Here is a 14,396-nt window from a genome sequence, read left to right as displayed (position 1 = left end):
AATTGGACGGAAAACTTTGTTATCAATGCTCTACGCATGAATAACTATCTTTAACTAAAGTGACTGAATTATTCCCATATAATACCCTGATCACTATTAAACAAGACGCCCATGGGCCTAGAATCACTCTTCTAATACATTGTAGAACAGGCAAAAATTCTCACTAACCAAGATTCATCAATTAACAAAGTTGATGATAAGTCAAATAGTACCTGAAAATTTAAATGTAACTGTCCAAAAGTAGGTCACGGTGACCTACTTTTGGTCGACACACTGAAGACTCGAGATGCATCAACTGACAAGTCAAATAGTATTCAAATATAGCCGTCAAATTCCAAAAAAAAGGCCACAGTGACCTACTTTTTGGTCGACACACCCCAAAGACTCAAGGTGCATCAACTGACAAAATTTGATAATTGAAGTCAAATAGTATCTGAAATATTCAGATATAAACGTCAAATTCCAAAAGTAAGTCACAGTGGCCTACTTTTTGGTTGACATACTCTGAAGATTCAACATGCATCAACTGACAAAGTTTGATAATTGTAAGTCAAATAGAATCTGAAATATTAAAATATAGCTGTCAAATTCCAAAAGTAGGTTACGATGACCTACTTTTTGGTCAACAAACTATGAAGACTCTGTTGGAATTCCCATGGGCACGAATTGTGCTCCTTTGTTGGCTGACCTGTTTTTATATTCATATGAAGCAGAATTTATTCAAAAACTTCTACGTGAGAAGAAAAAATATCTCGCTGTGACCTTCAATTCGACTTTTAGATATATCGATGACGTTTTGTCTATTAACAATGATAGCTTTCATTCATATGTCGATTTGATATATCCCTGTGAGCTCGAAATAAAGGACACCACAGAGTCGTCCACTTCTGCTTCATACTTAGATATTTTATTGAAAGTAGACATTAACGGCAAACTGACAACTCAACTGTATGACAAACGGGATGATTTCAGCTTCTCCATCGTCAACTTCCCACATTTATGTAGCAATATTCCATTATCACCTGCATATGGTGTTTATATATCTCAACTGATTCGATATGCAAGAACTTGTTCTGGGTATAGTCAGTTTTTAAATCGAGGCAAGCTACTGACAAACAAGTTGATGGTACAGGGATTTCAACAGTCTCGATTGAAGTCAGCATTTTGCAAATTCTATGGTCGTTATAACGATATAGTTCATCAATACAACCTCGCATTGGGTCAAATGCTGTCTGACGTGTTTCATACCGATTGTTAAGCCGTTCTTGGCACACTGATTTGACTGCGGATAACTCCGTTTACCTGATCGGGATATGGGGCTCATGCCGGGTGTGACCGGTCAACAGGGGATGCTTACTCCTCTTAGGCACCTGATCCCACCTCTGGTGTGTCCAGGGGTCCGTGTTTGTCCAACTATCTATTTTGTATTGCTTGTAGGAGTTATGAGATTGATCACTGTTCGTTATCTTCACCTTGCATGCATCAACTGACAAAGTTTGATGATCCTAGCTTTCATAGTGTCCAAAATATGCATCTAAAATTGAAAATGTGAATTTCGAATGTCTGCAAAATTAAAAAAAAAATAGGTCACTGTGACCTACTTTTTTTTTTATAAATATGTTTCGAGGTCTCTAGACGCATCAACTTACAAGGTTTGATGATTCTAAACCTCTCGGTATCTGAATTAACAACCTTATAATGTATTCATAAATGATTAGCTATAAAATTCAGAAAGTAGGTCATGGTGACATACTTTTTACATGACGCAGTTCAAGGTCCCATGATCCATCAACTGACAACTTTTGATGATCATAGGCCTTAAAAGTGTCAAGATATGCATCAAAAATCCATTTAATAATAATTACCTGCAAAATTCAAAAAGTGGTCACCATGACCTACTTTTGAGACAATATGATATTAGGTCCTACGATGCATCAACTGACAAAATTTGATGATCCTAGTCCTTATACTAAGCAAAATATCAAAGTTTTAACAAAAAAAATTAAGGTCAACTTTGAAGTGACCTTGAGACCACACCCTTTGCCCAGGAGGATGCCTTGAACATTCTTTTATCTACAACCTATCCTCATCCTTATGCATAAGTTTGGTGATGATTTGCCCAGTGGTTCTTAAGAAGATTTTTTTTAGCAACCACTACTTCTGTTTGCATTTTCCTAATTATATCCTCTTGTTAAAGGGTCACAAATGAAAGCTCTTGGGCCAAGGATACCCTGTGACAAATTTTTCAGATATAGCCCTTTCCAAAAAGTTGACGCACACCGCACGCCAGACATATGGCCATATGATTAACTCTTTGAGCCTTTGGCTCAGAAGAGCTAAAAAGAGATAAAATGATGGATGATAAACACCGATTTTCCATAACATTAAGATTGATGTTGCATTTGTCAGGTACTTTTAATATCTTATTTCAATTTGATATGTATGCATACATACAGTAGTCATAATGTAGTAGTTATAATGCTTTCAAACTTTAGCTTCCTTCAATAGAGGGGACTCCGTGGCCGAGTGTTCAGAGCATTGCGCTCAAAATCACACGGCCTCTCGCCTCTGTCGGCATGGGTTCGAATCCCGCTCGCGCCGGTAAATGAGAAAGTTTCCCAGTTTACTTTCGAAAGTTCGGTGGTCTCTTCCCAGGTACATTGTATCTGGGTTCTCTCTTCCACCAATAAAAACTGGGCGCCACCAGATAACTGACAAATTGTTGAGTGTGGCGAAAAACATCAATCAATAAATCAATCCTTCAATAGATAGCTAAGCTGATCCCTGTACTTTTAGGAAAAATACTGGTGTATTATACGAATAAACATTGGTTGATGGATTACCTAATAATGATTGGATATCCGATTTTTCCAGAGTGACGCCTTGGTTATACATCAGAATTGTAAATCATGTAGAAGTGTTCTTGAATTTCAGTAAAGATATCTTGGAGGTGTAAAAATTTTCATCTTTTACATGAAAAAGCTTTCTTCAGTTTGAGACTATTTTTTTTTCATTTAGACAGTGAAATGATATATGTTTAAGGGGTCAAGAACAGCGATAGGACAAAAATGTGGAAAATGTGTATGGATATGTGCATCCACTTTGAAAACAACGAATATGGGATGCAAATATATGTATTCATTCCAAATACGATTTACCCAATATGTACTTGTGAATTGTGTTTTGATCAAAGCAAAAAACCTTAGTTTTAGACATATTAGAGGCTATTTTTAAATTTCCTGTTCTCTAATACTTAGAGACCGCCGTGTTGGTCTTCAGGTAGAGCATTCGTCGCGGACTTCGAATCCCGACTACGACAGACTGAAGTCGTTATAACAGGTAGTGAAAGTTCAATCGACAAACAATCGGAGCACGCTACAGAAACCTTACTGCTAATTGGTCGATTCAATCACTAGGGCCGAACTTAATATATGTCACTTAAAGTTATTTTACTCTGAAGTTAAAAAATATCCATTTCTTTAATCCTACACAAGAATGCCCGATTATATTTCGATTACGTTAAAATATTTTTTCTACAGTTATTGTGGTTTAGCAAAATTGCAAAATTGATTTGATACAAAGTGAATAGATTTATTTATGAGAGGAATTCATACACCAATTAAAATCTTCACACCCCCCCCCCACAATATTTAATGTTTTCGGTACCACTATGGGTAATATGTGAAAAACAAAATGGTTACAACCTACGGTATAATTCTAGTAGAAAGAGGTGAATATATTAGGCAATGGTCAATCTCACAACTCCTACGAATAATACAAAATTAAGAGTCGTGCAGCAGATTTCATGAGGTGCCTAAGAGGAGTAAACACCCCCTGTTTACTGGTCTCACCTGCCGTGAGCCCTATATCTTGATCAGATAAACGGAGTAATCCGCAAGTCAAAACCAATGTGTAAAAAATTACAATTAGTATGAAATACGTCAGACTTGACAGGCGTGGATCATCATATCACACGAGACGCGAAGCGTCGAGTTTGATCTGATGATCCGCGCCTATCAACGAGTTACTGTAGTGATGATAAATTTATTATATACCATCTTAAGCATTTTAAATCCACATTTATAAGATACTAAATGTAATCCAAATTATCAAAAATACAGATATACAGTGAAATTATATTCTGTGTATGCAGTTGTTTTTTTGTGACGGGATCAATGTTCTCCACAAAAAACGTTGTGTTGATGTATTGTGACGTCATCGTGACGTTATCAGATTCAGAGGATACTGGCGGCCGTTTCACTAAGCGATCGTAGATCGTAAATGTACGATTACGTTTAAGATCATTTGACTCGCACGTATACGAGCGTTTCACGAAACCTAACGTAGTCGTAACACTTACGATTGCGATTTACGTCTGACTTTTTAGAACTCTTTTCTCTATGGAGGTAGATTTAAGATTAATCCTACCATGGAAAGAAATATTCATTCATTATTTCCTCATGGTTTTAAACATATCCTTATCATCTGCAGTAACCCATGCAAGTTGTCAACAAAAATAATGGAAATTTTGAGCCCGATCTCTAGTGTAACGTAAAGAAAATTTCTAGAATGTTTAAACAATTGATAGAATAATTTTTATTGACTTTCATGTAACTAAAATGGGGGTGGGGGTGATATAAGAAATAACATAAAAGATTTACATTTTAGAATTTTAAATGCCATGTATCGATCTGCTCATGTGAGCCAAATTTCCGTCAATAAGTAAACTATGTTCAACGGATTTTAAAAAAATGAATAAGAAAATGAAATTATATTGATAAAAGGAAATAATAAAATGAAAATAAAATTGCACACAAGAATAGGAAATTTTATCCTACATCAAACCATGGATATGTACGTACTCCGGCGTTTAATCATTGTTGTAAAATAAGCTGTAACACTAATGACATATCTATTCACTTATTTGTATAAATTTCAAACAAATCATGGGCTCAATTTGTCCCTAAAATGACTTGAAATTTATTTTCCCCATGCGTTTGTCTTTTATATATATTTTTTCCGTTTAGGCATGTAAGCATATGCTAACTTTCGTCTTTACGTGATGATGTATAATCTAGATCATTTATCAAAAATTACTATTGATATTACACTTTATGATGATTGATTTTTATATTGTTTAACTTCCCTCTCGTAAATTTTCACTAATATGGAGACGTCACCATTGCCGGTGAAGGGCTATAAAATTTAGGCCTATACTCGGCGCTTACGGCCATTGGGCAGGGAGGGATCTTTTTCATGGTACACCTGCTGTGACACGGGACCTGTGTTTGCAGTCTCATCCGAAGGACCGCCTCATTTAGTCGCCTCCTTCGATAAGCAAGAGGTACTGAGGACCTATTCTAACCCGGATCCCCACGGGAGTGCACTTTATAAAAAGGGGTCGGAAACCCAAGGGTCCGATAATGACCCTTCCCTTGTCTGTATATACATATAGGTCAGGCGGCCGTTTCACTAACCGATCGTAGAACGTAAACGTAGCCCTAAACGTGAACGTAGCACGTACGGCCGTTTCACTAAAAGTTACGACTTGCGATTTACGATTAAGATCGATCGTAACTCCACGAGTGGGCTAGGGCTATCTTAACAATACTTACGTACACGTAAAGTCGGTAAACAAACAAAATGGCTGCTCTTATACTCATGACAGACGACATAGCGAGAAGACAATTACGTCGAGAACGAGTGTTTCGAGACAGGGCGAATCCACTTGACTACCTACAAGATGTGGAGGTAGTCGAGAGATATCGGTTGCCTCGTCCGTTTATTTACCAACTGATGGACGTAATTGCAGAGGATTTGAAGAGGACAACACAAAGAAGCCACCCTCTTCCCGTTTCTACACAAGTATGCTAACTTTGAATTTCGAGTCCGACCCTTACTTATTTAGAAAATAGAGTTATCTTTCTTTTGGTAAGCGATAAATGTAGTACGGCCGAAACCCGAATATGGACACAGACTACCAATTATTTTGCTATACATTCCTTTAAAACATAAAAATTAATATAAAAAATTCCACCGCCTCAACTTACTTGAAACTTGGTACAGACTTAGAGCAATTCAAGTCCAAAACTATTTGTGAATCTCAGGAAAATCCACCGCAAGAATTTTAAAGAAAAAACCTCTATTTATAAACAGGCACTACTTGCGTCAATGAAATAGGGGTAAAATTAGTAGTCTGTAACTCCCGGGTAACGTTTTTCTCTGTTTGTAACTTAGGTACATAAAGATATAAGCTTTTTCTGAGAATTCTTCTACAAAAGTACGACACAATAACATGGACAAGGGATGACACAATAACATGCGCATATAAATGCACCATATATACAAGTGCGATTTATTGAAGTTACCTTGGCTTGGATATCTAGAACTCAGTCTGATTCAACATTGTCTATGTTTAATCCTAAAACGCGGCTTTCGGTAGATCGCATGATCAGGGACCGTATTCAGGTTTCGGCATTTATAAAACGCACTAGATTTACCGCTTTTTGGTTATTGATTTAATTAAATTATATTGATTGGAAATTAATACAGTTTTTCCACTTTCAACCATTAATATTGATAAGTCACATGAGGATCGATTCACATTAAATAGCTCTCGTCAACTGAATTAATTTTTTTTTTGTGTGCGTCATTCCCCTTTCAAATTTTTATTTACCCATAACCTCACCATACCAACAAAAGTTTTTTATTTGATTTTGCAGGTGTTAGTAACATTGAGGTATTTGGCAAAGGCTTCCTTTTTTTCTGAATGTGGAGATCTACACGGAATTTCTCGTGCGAGTGTCAGCAGATCCATTGATGCTGTTACAAAATCTATTTGTGCAAAAATTGATAATATAAATTTCCCCACAGGTACATAAATATATATAAAATCATAATAGCCCTTATGAAAATGTAAATGCACAAATATACTTTATATATATTATATAATATATATATATATGTGTGTGTGTGTGTGTGTGTGTATGTGTGTGTGTGTGTGTGTGTGTAATCAGTTTTTTATTTTTTTTATTTTTGATTATATATATATATATATATATATATATATATATATTGTTTTACCTATATATTGTAATGAAAATGACAAAAAATTGCTCTATTATGTACTGAATACCTGAAATGCCGTATGTTTTGTATATACATGAATATTTTTAAATTGAAAGAAATTGCTATTTCTCTTTTAGAAAATGAAGCCATCCAAATAAAGCAGGACTTTTTCAAGATGGCAGGATTTCCCAATGTACTTGGGGCAATTGATGGGACCCTCATTTCCATCATTGCTCCAAAGGAGAACGAGCCAGAGTACGTCTGCAGGAAGGGGTTTCATGCATTAAATATACAAGTTGTTGCTGACGCCTCCTTGAGGTTTGCTTATAGCTTATACAAATATTCCAATATCCCTTTTACATATAAATCAAATTTATAATATAATTCATCTATTTGCAGATTTCGTAATGTGGTATGCAAATGGCCAGGCTCAGTTCATGACTCTTTCATGTTTTCGAACTCTGCTTTGAAAGACCATATGGAGGCTAGGTATGTCTTTCAAAAGAAAAATAGAACATGCACAATTTTCATTCATTTAATAGACCACCTTCAATGTGGATTTCTTTTATTTGAACATATAACAGTAAATACAAGTGAACATGTAAAGAATTGCTGATGAAACTTCTTCAATTTACTTTCACTACCTATCCACACAATCAGAATAGTTGTTAATTTATGGCATTCAGTTCAAGTTGTACAGGTACATATTTAATCAACACCATATCTACTGTTCGTTCATTTAAATTCTTATATCAAGAAGCAAAATTTAAAAAAAAAAGATTAGAAATATGTTCATCAACAGAATGGTAAGAAGTATTTTTTCAAGTCAGACAATTTAGAGTTCCAGGTCGTTGATGAAAACCTTTCAATGAAATAATTCATTTTTATATGACCTAATAGTTCACACAATTTGAAAATTATAATTAGTTACAGTCATGGACATATATATTGTTTGATATATATAGTAAAGTATTTTGAGATATTGTTCTAATTAATTCAATGACATTCCATCCAAAATAACATTCACAACATTTAAACCAACTCCATTAGCGGTAATTCTGTATACATGTATACACTAAATACTAAGTTCTCTCCAAAGAGCTTTTAGTTTTCATACACAACAAAATAATCCTATTTCATTATTTAAACAAGAGGCCCACAGGCCTTATCGGTCACCTACATGTAAGTACTAAGTATAAATTATCACTACTCACCAAGGGCTATGAAATCTAGAAAGAATATTCCTGTTCTGAATATCTAAGATAATTTTTTAACATTAAGCAAAAATATAAAATGAGATGTGTTTACAACTTCAATGCCCTCATAAGTACATACAATGATGAAAGGCTTCACATAACATAATAGGTGTATTAACATTAAAACATCAAAAGCTTTTCTTAAACAAGTGCGGTTCTTGAGAAGAAGATTTTTGAAAATTGGTCAATTTTGGGCATAACATGTGGGTTTATCATTTTTACATAGAGATGATGGATGGCTTTTGGGTGACTCGGCATATGCTTTGAAGAAGTACATGATGACACCAAAGTTAAATCCATCTACCGCTGCTGAACAGTCGTTTAATGCTGCACACAGCAGGACTCGTGTTGTGGTTGAAAGAGCACTAGGAGTATGCAAGTTCCGCTTCAGGTACCAATATTAACGGGGGGGGGGGGGGGGTTGTTGTCGTTGCTCAAATTGAGATATATACATGTACATATAATCTACATATAATATATAATATATATATATTATATAATGTTTTACCTATATATTGTAATGAAAATAACAAAAAATTGCTAAATCATGTAATGGATACCTGAAATGCCGTAAGGTATTTCCACCCTCCTGTGACGTCATAAAATTTTGCTATGTCAATGATTTAATAAGATTTATGCGTAACAGGAACATAAATTTTGTTGGAGTCTTTTTCAATAGTTATAGTAAAAAATATTGTTAACCATGAAATATTTTAAAAGTCTACATGAATAATCAATTATATGTTTCAAAATATTGAATCTAAGGGCAATAAATCTATGCCACATATACTTCCAGGTGTATACATAAATCTGGTGGAGTGCTTCTTTTTACCCCTGCAAAATCTGTACAGATCATAATGGCGTGTTTGAAGCTGCATAATATGTGTGTACAGATGAGGATTCCAGTTGAGGAGAATGAGGTACTGATAATGAATCAGGATGATGCCCACCCACAGGTTCCCAATGCTGCAGTTGACCAAACTGGACAGGCTATAAGACAGCGGCTAATCCAGCGATTTAATTAAAGGTGCTTATATATACTTAATAGAAGAATATCAAATAGTTCTAATTGAGAACTGTGGAAGGAGTTTACCAAACAAATTATGTGTTCTCTTTGTATTATTTCCTCCAAACAGACTTAGTTCAGTAACCTGTATTTTTCTCAAAAATTGAAGAAAATCAAAATCCTTGTAACATACCCATCTTCAATATCCATACACACACTCTGTAAAACAAGATGGAGTAAAAATGCCTAACAAATTATGTACCCTACATATAACAACAATTTTCACCTAAAGGGGCACAACTCCTGCAAGAGCAAACAAAATGGATATATTTAAATTGCAAAATGTTCCACAATGATCCTCAAAGAAGCTACATAGCAATGAAATTAGAAACAGAAAACCCCCAATGGACGGACAGACAGGCTGATGTGCAGGTATCGCTGTACCATAATACATCTCTTCTAAAGACGGACGTATAATAAAAACAAAATAATTCCAAACTTTGTTTGGTGAAGATAACTGTGCACCTCAAAATTTTATTACTGGTGATAACGATGGGGACGTACATGTATATGTAGCCTGCTGTTTCTTCCAGGTGATATAATCCTCTAATAAATTTAATTTCCTTCTCTTAATTTCAACGCTTTCCTTCATAAGCTTTAATTTCTCCTCTTCAATATCCACCAGACGCTCCCTGGTGGTATCTACAATGGAATTTGGAGGAATTATGATATGTGATAGAAAAATGAAATTAAAAACAGAAAACCCCAACATTTTGTAAAAGACAGACAGACGGGTAGACAGAAAGTACAAAAAATGTCTCCCCTAGAAGAATGTAGACATAATGATCCAAGAGTAAAATAATTCATCTTAAATGATGCACTCTCTTTAACCCTTAACATAAACATTGTGATTCTTTTCCATTGTAGTTATACATATATATACCCACCTGCTGGGGGCCTGCTGGAATTTGTGTGACTTGAACTTGAACCTGCTGAGGGCCTGCTGGAATTTATGTGACTCGAACTTGAACCTGAAATGTTGAAAGTCAAGAGTTAATATGTGGGTGTGTTTGTGTATAGAAAGAAGATTGACAGGTAGACAGCCAGGTACTTCAGACTTGTGTGTGTGTGTGTGTGTGTGCAATAAATTTTCAAATAAGCAGCTTACATGGTGTTGATCATTTTGTTCATTATGCATTTAAAATCTATGACTCTGTCATTCCTACATGTATAACACTGTAATATAGATATATAATACAAGTGGACAATGGGCCACATTGCACATAACTGAAAATGATTTAAAATATATATGCCCCAACACCAATATGATTAAAATGACCTTGCTGATCTGGTAAGTCAAAGGTCACAAGGTCATACATCTTTTTGAATGGGGAATGGTCCCTCACTTAATGTAGGATTAAACATGTTACAGACAGACAGCACAAATGTGATCAGAAGAGCTCACTTGAGCCTTTGGCTCAGGTGACCTAAAAAGGTAACCTACTAGATGTTGAAGGAGATTCAAAATCAGCTGGGTCTATGATACTTGCACCCTCTGAAAAGAAGATGATCTATTTTAAATATAGTCAATTGATAAAAGAGAGAAAATAAAAAGAAATGGACTTTATCATTAACTCACCTGGGAGTTGGGGAATGGCATTGCATCTTGAGTCTGTAGTAAAAATATATTTAAGAATATGTTTGCATATTTATATACAAAAAATATGTGCATAGTATATTTATGTTATATTGACACAAAATGTAAATTACAATTAAGAATTATCATTTATTAGTTTCATCAGAAAACTTACAAGGTGTCACAGCTAACTCTGCTTCCAAGTTCACATCATCTAAATTTGAAGAAAAATATTATATATATAAATTACATTTAATTTATATTCAATCAATCACGCATACCATAAGTGAAATTATAAACTTGTATGCATATTCTTATCACAGATCATTCCTTACAATTCATTTAGTAACTCACCATGTTTTCTTTTCAAGCACTGAGAGTGATCAGTTTGTGAAATACCTACTAATATGAAGGACAATCAATACATTACATTCAATCACAATATTTACCAAATGTAAGTCATTTCTTTATCATTTAATAGTCATGGATATCTCGACATATTTACCAAATGTGTAAAGTTTATTTATTTTTTTAAAATACAGAAAAAAATTACTTGGGCTTGAAAGTGTGTCAAATCCACCATCTATGCCAGACAAAATGTCTTTGGAGAACACTGATACAATCTAAAAATAAAGATAGATCTTTCAAATATAATACTGTTTATATCTATCTATCTATCTCTATATATATATTGTATGATCATTACATTTATCATTTTAAATCTTAATAAAATCTAAATTTACAAAACAATTGATGGATAGGCAAATAGGTATACATTTTTTTTTTAAATTTCCCTTCTTTTCCTGTTATTATTACCTTCCTCTCCCACACTTTCAAATCTGTGGGAGGAGGTCCTCCTCCTGTTTTTGAGAGCTCTGTCCTCCTAACAATATATCAAAAATATCTACAAACCACCAAAATCATAATTGCATCTTCATAATAAATATGTACAACAGGATGGATAAACAACTGAATGGTCTAGCATTGAATACCACAACCAAAATATGTACTATAGTGTTGTAAACTTAAAAGTTTAAACAATCCTAAAATATTGAGAATAATGTATGAGTATGACATTCCGATCTTAAAAGCAATATGATTATTGTATATACCTGCTTGCCTCTTTCTTTTTTGAGTGGCTCTGAACATCCTGCCACTTTTTTTTTTACTTCCTTCAATGTTCTTACAGTACTGGAGCAAGCATTTATTCTGTATTTAAATATCAATAATAATTCATAATTCAATTTCACAAAAATTACTTTGTTAATAATTATCAAAATGAATATTTATACATTTTCAATGAATAACAATTAATGTTAATATATAATTCCATGTTATGTATTACAATTGTTTTATTGAACAAAAATAAATCTGAACGAGTTTACACATCAATAAATCCGAAATGTTCAAATGAAGTTACTACAGCATGATTATCCTAGTGGGTGTTATCAATAAATCCATACTCCAAATAAATATATAGCAGAAAACATGTTGAAAAAATAACAAAAATGTATTTAAAATTTATAGGTGATTATGCATGATTTATGAATTTTTTTTATTGATGGCTGCAGTAGAAATTATTTTATGAGTGCTTTACATGTCTTATTCAATGAATTATATATACTGAAATTTAGTCGTGCAGAAAGACTTTTGACCCTTGAATGTAAAATTAACATTACTGTATGTGATTGTATTTAATGAATATAAAGAAATAGTCAGCACTTATCAACAAACTCAGACTTATAAAATAAACATTATCTGCATTTCTTATATCCAGAGAAAATTAATCCTGAATTTATTAACCATTTAAATTCTGCTATATATATTTATATTTATTTGGAGTATGGATTTATTTACTTCATTAATCTTCTAAAAATTATCATCTATTCATGTTCATTCTTCATTTACTAATTCATTCAATTACTCACATATCTCTTTATCTCCTCAATATGATTATTATTCATATCTATATCGATTAATAATTACCAATACCTTTATTGAATTTTCTTTCATATTTCTTCATAGATTATTCCTTTATCCCCCCTTGGTGCATTGAACTGAGTACTTGTGTATTTTTCTACTTACTTGCATTCTTATTTATTCTTGTTTAATAGTTCTTCATTTATCTATATCTATTTCTAAATCAATTTATTCCCAACAGTATTTTTTTTTAATCTATAAAAATATTTTTGCATTTAAAAAAACACCTGACTGTGATTTTATTTCTCTGATACAACTATTCCCTACCATAAACTAAACTATTCAAATATTTACAATGGTGACAGTATTAACAGAATGATTTTTAAAAAACAATATCCCCATTGGGCACCCCAATTTGAAGCCCGTTAGAGTTGTCTCCCGCAAGTGTTTCCAATGGTTAAAGTAAACAAAACTCCTAGCTAAAAATATTTCGTCAGCGACAGAGACGTCATTTCAACTGAGGAGCTAAAAAATGTAGGGTATATCAATTTTGAAAACACTCATTAGCGTGTTTGATTAGTACGGAAACATCACATTAATGAATATAGATTGCAGCGGACTCTAAATGAAAATTTAAAAGAAATTCGCTGACATGACATACTTCTCTGTTATTTCTACCCACACAGCTTGCTTGTGCTGCATTGTCAGTGAGGGACTAAATTTCCCTCTAATGATGGCCCACCGCTCGCCATCCGTGACGAGTTCCACGAGAAGTGAAACCGTCGCCTCATCCCAGTTTGCTTTCCTCGTATCTTCCATGGCAATTAATGGTATTGTTGTCGTCTGCAACACTAAACTACCTCCATCACCAAAAGAGTTCCAGTTACGTTTAAGATAATCGCAATCGTAAGTGCTACGACGACGACAGTTTTAGTGAAACGCTCGTATACGTGCATGTCAAGGTGATCGTAAACGTAATCGTACGTTTACGTTCTACGATCGGTTAGTGAAACGGCCGCCTGGTCTGTATGTTTAATTTCTAACGACTTTCATAAAACTACAGAAACGATCCACTTGCAAAATTGGGATTTTAACCCCTCTCCCATTACCAAATCATTTTATTATTATATTTTCCTTAAAATGTACATGTATTATGCAGTTAGTCAGTTGCATCAAAGGTATTGATCTGACGGGGGAAAAAAGCTGAGTACGTCGAATCGCAACGTCTCGGATCATTAAATCAACTGTTTCTAAAGAAATTTAATTTCTGAACATGAGAATAATAATGTCTTGGATCCTCTCTAATGTTAAATATACATGTGATCTAACGGTGATGCAGGCATATGTAGCTATACCCCCCCCCCCCCCCATATCTGTTCTCGTTATTATTACATGCAAAGTTTGATATATTGACTAACACCCCCCCCCCCCTCACTTTTTAAAATATGAATTCTTGCATTGTCTTTATATTTATTTCAGCAAACTGGTAACAAGGGCTAGGCCCGTTTTG

The 14,396-nt window shown here is 34.0% G+C and overlaps 2 pseudogenes; both read right to left on the bottom strand.

Moving 5' to 3' along the window:
* The window catches only part of LOC125667212 (uncharacterized), a 303,650-nt pseudogene that overhangs the window by 26,619 nt on the left and 262,635 nt on the right, over positions 1-14,396 (bottom strand).
* LOC125669107 (uncharacterized) lies at positions 9,345-13,824 on the bottom strand (annotated as a pseudogene).

The sequence above is a fragment of the Ostrea edulis genome, chromosome 8 (assembly GCF_947568905.1).
Source record: "Ostrea edulis chromosome 8, xbOstEdul1.1, whole genome shotgun sequence".
NCBI classification, from domain to species: Eukaryota; Metazoa; Mollusca; class Bivalvia; order Ostreida; family Ostreidae; genus Ostrea; species Ostrea edulis.
The sequence above is the reverse complement of the archived record's forward strand: the minus strand, read 5'-3'. Positions and strand labels throughout refer to the sequence as shown.